Source organism: Cervus elaphus, chromosome 12 (assembly GCF_910594005.1).
Source record: "Cervus elaphus chromosome 12, mCerEla1.1, whole genome shotgun sequence".
NCBI classification, from domain to species: domain Eukaryota; kingdom Metazoa; phylum Chordata; class Mammalia; order Artiodactyla; family Cervidae; genus Cervus; species Cervus elaphus.
The window spans coordinates 64,312,700-64,318,157 of NC_057826.1; the positions used below are offsets into that span (position 1 = coordinate 64,312,700).

Consider the following 5,458-nt stretch of genomic DNA (forward strand, 5'->3'; position numbering starts at 1 on the left):
ACGGAAGAACCTGGTGAGCTACAGTCCATGAAGTCGCAAAGAGTCAGACACGACTGAATGATCTAGCACGCGTGCACAGGTGTGTTGGGTGTGTGTTGGCCTCTGTATCTGTGTGTGTATGTCTAGGTTGGGCCTTGTTTCTTCGGGACTGTATGTCTGTGTGTGTGTGTGTGCCCATGCTCAATTCTGAGTGGGTCTGTATGTGTGTGTGTGTGTGTGTGTCGGGGGCATTTCCTCCACGAGCATCTTTGTGCTGGGTGTGTGTGCTGAGCTGGTGTGTGAGTGTCTGCACACTTGAGGGAGCTGGGCCTTACTTGCTTTCCCCCAGGTAGCAGAGCGGAGCCCAGGGCAGAGGTGACACACCCTCCGATCTCCTCATTCTCCTGGGAACCAGCTTGGGAGAGTGAGTGAGACCGAGAGCAGACTGCGTCAGGAGCACCGGCCCCTTTTGCAACCAGCCCAGGCCCCGGGCGGTAACCAGGCTCTCACAGGTCAGCCCTGCCCACTGTGCCTGGCTGCCAGGAAACCCCGCTCCCAGCAGGGCTGCGCTGTCAGCGCCCTCCCTGGGCCCGGGCCAAATCCTCTGGTGAGCGGAACTCAGCCAGCCGAGAGGCCACATTAGTCACGCTGTGGCAAGAGTAGGGAGTGACTTCCCAGGCCTGGGCAGTGCTGACTGTCCCAGGAAACCACTGCTTTCTGTCCCTGGCCGCGGTGATGCTTAGACAGCCTGGTCTGCTCCAGTATTGCCTTCCATTCTTACAACTGAACTTCCAAATGGGCCAAAGGGCTCTTATTAGCTCTGATTTTCAGGACCTGGGCCCTAGCCCTGCATCCAGGCTTCTTTCCAGTGTGCCTCCTGGAGGTTCTGCCCCCTAGAAATAGACCTCTCAGAGGGCAGGGCTGGGAGGCATGGTTGATGGGACAGATTAGGTTGTCCTAGGCTCAGAGTGGGACAGAGGGAGACAGGGTTGGAGTGGAATGTGAGAAGGGATGTTGGCATTGAACCAGGCCTGCCCTCCTACTGGAATGTTCTCAACGCTTCCTCCACTGAACAGATTAGTCCCCTAACTGAGATGACCGTGGAATTCATTGTCAGACTCAGGATATTTCTGAGATTGAATGGGAACTCTATTAATCACCTGGGCTTATGGTCACCCTGCTCATACCCTTCTGGAAGGCAGAGCCAGTCATCAGTCTCCTTGCCCAGTCAGCTTCTTGGCTTCCTTGACCCTTGCCTGTACCAGTCTGTACCAAACTCTCTGGCCCTTGGGCGGTGAGGGGCAGCAGGGGGGCCTTTGGGCCAGGTGGGGCACAGTGATTCCCTGGGGCCCCTTCAAACTGGCAGAAAAGCTAGGAGCCCAGCCCCCAACCAGGGACAACTGACCCATTGTGTGTTTCCCCCTCAGATCTGTATTCGCTGTGGTCATGTTCCACTGCATCTGCGCATTTTCTCTCCCTCCCCAGCACCCCATACCTGCTGGAGACAGGGAGATCATCCCCCTGGTGAGACAGGGGACCCTCTATTTCCCAGGACACGTGTGTTTTTCTACCTATGGCACCTTTCCACCCCTGCCCAACAGGCCATGTGTCCCACCGACCACCCCATCTCCCATGGGTTCTCCAGTTTCAGTTCTATCCCCAACTCGCTGGGCGACTTTGGCCAAATTACTGCCTTCTTCTTTGTCTGAGTTTCTCCCAGTTGTGAAGCGGGGTTAGTACTCTGCCCCTCCCTGGATCCCAGGAGACCTGCAGGGAGAAGCAAGATAAGAATGGGGAACTGATTTGGAGGAAGCTGTCCAGTGTGTGAAGCAGCAGTTCTGGCCTGTGTTTACATGGGTGTGGGCCTTGGGATCCCAGCCTCCTGAGGCTTGGGAACAGCCCTGACTGCTCCTTGGCCTGGCTCCTTTGTCCCACTTCCAGAGAAATGACAGACACTTAGCCCAGGAGCCTGGGCATCTGGAGAAGATGAGACCTCAGAGCAAAAAGTTTGGGGCTCAGACTTCCTGGCCTATTCTGTCCCCAGACACTGGCTGTGTGACCATGGGCAAGTCACTGCCCATCTCTGGGCCTCAACAACTTGGCTCTGACAGCCTCCACCAGTCGTGTATTCAGGGGGCCCTAGAATCTGTAACCTGTAACCATAGTTTAGGGATTAGAAAGGACTTTGCCATCTAGTCCAAGTCCTTCACTTTTCATAGAGCACTATGGGTTTTCTGGGGGCCACAGACTAGTCCTGGTTAACCTAAGGTCATAAACTGGTTGCAAAGAGGATGGAGCAGGAGAGGGTAAGTAGATCAGAGAAAATCCACTGTCAAGACAACTCCAAGTGGGTTGGTGAGTCAACAAGGTAATCTTTTGTACTCCATCAGTGTTTGATAGTCCCCAGTCCTCTCAGCCTCTCCATCCATGCCTGAAACCCAGCCTGGTCCTCTCCTCCCCTTCCCCACTATTTCATTCCGACTCTGCTCTCTGCCACCTGCTAGGAGTCCACCTGGCTCCTCAACCATTCATGATGATCAGCTGGCAACTCATTTTCAGCATCCTCCTTTCCTGACCCTGGCAGGCTTTGAAACCCCTCACCTTTGAGCCTCTTTCTTCCTGGGTCTCCTGCTGCCCCTCCGACTGCTCCTCCTCAGCTTCCTTTTCTTCCAAGAGGCTCTGTCCTCAGTTACTGCTCTCCCCTCTAGGTTTACACTCTCTCCATAAGTAGTCTCCTCCTTCCTCCCCTTCACCCTCACATGGCTTGTTCTCTCCACCAGGCCCACACACTCACCTCCAGGGTGTTGGGGGTCTCACCAGGAGGCACCCACAGCTGGGACACAGAGCTAAGTGCATGGCCCAAAGACTACAACACTCGTATGCTTTTGCCTTATTCCTAGCCCTATCTTATGTTCCTTCTTAGGTTTCTTTTTAAATCTTGTTCCTTTGTACTCATCTCATAGTTTATAGACCCTTTTAAGTTGCCTTTAAATCTTTCCCCAGTAAGGCTAGGCAAAGGCAAACAAAAACTGAGATCAACAATAAGAGCCACAAAGACCCACAATAAGATCAACAAAACCAGGCTCCATCTGGTCCCTGACAGCCCCTCACCTTCTGCTTGGTTCTCCTGAAGCTGCCTTCCTCTCCTGGGCCCTGTTTCTATTGGTGGCAATGCCAGATTCCTGGGACAGAAAGCCTGAAGGCCCCGCTGACTCAGCTTCTCTGTCTGCATGAGTCAGTCCGTCACCAAGTCTCGGAGCTTCTCTCTCCTTTACCAGCCCCTCAGTCCCTATCCCATCTCGGAGACTCCTGATCTAATGATTTGTTTCTTTCTGAAACAGACCTCAATACCTCTTCAGAAACCATTGTTTTCTCAGTACCAAAGCAATAGATACTCACTGTAGAAAATTTTCAAAAATGCAAGTCAACAAAAAGAAGAATGTGGTGCTCGCTTCGGCAGCACATATACTGGAATTGGAACGATACAGAGAAGATTAGCATGGCCCCTGCGCAAGGATGACACGCAAATTCGTGAAGCGTTCCATATTTTTCACTGAAAAAAAAAAAAAAAAAGAAGAATGTGAAAACCACCTATAATTTTATCAAGAAGAAAACACTGTAAGCATATGGGTAAAAATCTTTTTCAGTTTTATGTAAAAGAGTTTTTGATTTTTTTTTTTAAGCTCTTCTCAGTTTCTTTCCCAGTGTATTTTCTTGGTCTTCCTGGTTCTGGGCTCAGCTGATGGAATCCCAGGAGCTACTGCAGGTAGGGGAGGAGAGTACTGTGGGGGAGTTTCGGCCACCCCCGGGGCTGAAGCCAGCTTCTGGGTTTGCGGTTTCCAGGTGACACTCTTGACCTTGGGGGTGGGGGGTGGGGGTGGGCTGAGAAGTGCCTTCCCAGGCTTCAGTCTAGCTGAAGCCTGGGAAGGTGGGGAAGGGAGTGGTCTTGTGCAATAGGACAAACCACTCCTCATTCAGGGCTGTTTGTTTAAAGGGGCAGGGATGGGTTCCAGAGAAACAAGCCTGTTTTGTTTTCTTTTTTAAAATTTATTTATTTACTTAGTGGCTGTGCTGGGTCTTCATGGTTGTGCAAGGACAGCACACTGGTTGCCCTGAGTGGGGCTACCCTCTTCCAGTGTGTGGGCTCTGTCATTGTGGTGGCTTCTCTTGTTGCACTGCATCAGTTCTAGAGAGTGGGCTCAGTAGTTGTGGCCCACATGCTTAGTTGCCCCGTGGCACGTGGAATCTTCCCAGACCAGGGATCTAACCTGGGCCCCCTGCATTGGCAGATGGATTCCTAACCACTGAACCAGGAGGGAAGTCCCCAGAAGCAATACAATTTTTGTCACTGTTTATTTGGCTTCCCTGATAGCTCAGTTTTTAAAGAATCCACCTGCAATGCAGGAGACCCCAGTTCGATTCCTGGGTCGGGAAGATCTGCTGGAGAAGGGATAGGCTACCCACTCCAATATTCTTGCGCTTCCCTTATGGCTCAGCTGGTAAAGAATCTGCCTGCAATACTGGAGACCTGGGTTCAATCCCTGGATTGGGAAGATCCCCTGGAGAAGGGAAAGGCTGCCCACTCCAGTATTCTGGCCTAGAGAATTCCATGCAGTGTCTAGTTCATGGGGTCGCAAAGATATGATTGAGTGACTTTCACCTCACCTCATGTGAGCTGTTAGGACCAGTAAGTTCTAGAGAAAACACGCCCATATGAGGGAAGGAGGATGGGTTATTAGGGATGCCCAAAGTTGAATGCCTGGAGGGCCCAGGCAAGCACCTAACCTAGGGAGATGTAGGGTGGATAGGGGATGGGGGCAGTTAGTGCCTGAGGGGATCAAGAGGACCTAGTGCCTAAATCACTATAATGTGGACCTTGATTGCCAGTGTCCTAAGTTTTCACAAGCTAGATGTGTGTGTGTATGTTTTTTAAGTAAAGTTTACTGATTCTTTAAATGTAATAACTAATTAAAGAAATTAAACCACTATTTGGGTCACAGCCCAACTGACTGCCAGCATGCAACCTTTCCAACTAGGCTTTACTGCCTGTCTACCATGTACTTCACAAAGGTCACTCTGCCTAATTTACTTGGTGTGGCTTCCTCCTCCCTTCCCTCTCTCTGGGTTTCCACCTCTAATGATATAGCCTGCTTATATGTCCACTCCTTAAAGTTCAGTTTGGATTTCCCTTCCCTTGTCCCTCTGCTCAAATCCCCAAGTGCCCACCAATGTGATCTCTACCTACCAACCTCCCAGCTTTTCCTCTTAGTGCTTGAGCCAAACTGAGCAGCTGGCTGGACCCCCATCAAAACAAGAACCATGATCTCCACTGCCCAGCTTTTGCTCACTTTGATTTTGTTATGCCTGCAGCACACACAGCCACCTGTTCATCTTGTTTTATACCTCCTTCATGAAGCTGTCTCCAAGATGGCAGACTAGAAGGACATGTGCTCATCTTCTCCTGTGGGAATTCCAAAAT

At 51.1% G+C, this 5,458-nt stretch overlaps 1 non-coding gene across 1 annotated transcript; it reads left to right on the plus strand.

Annotated features, from left to right (window-relative positions):
- The first annotated feature begins 3,423 nt into the window (after positions 1–3,423).
- Positions 3,424–3,530, plus strand: LOC122705939. The gene has a single exon (XR_006344210.1). It is a non-coding gene; the product is annotated as a U6 spliceosomal RNA (small nuclear RNA).
- Positions 3,531–5,458: the final 1,928 nt, after the last annotated feature.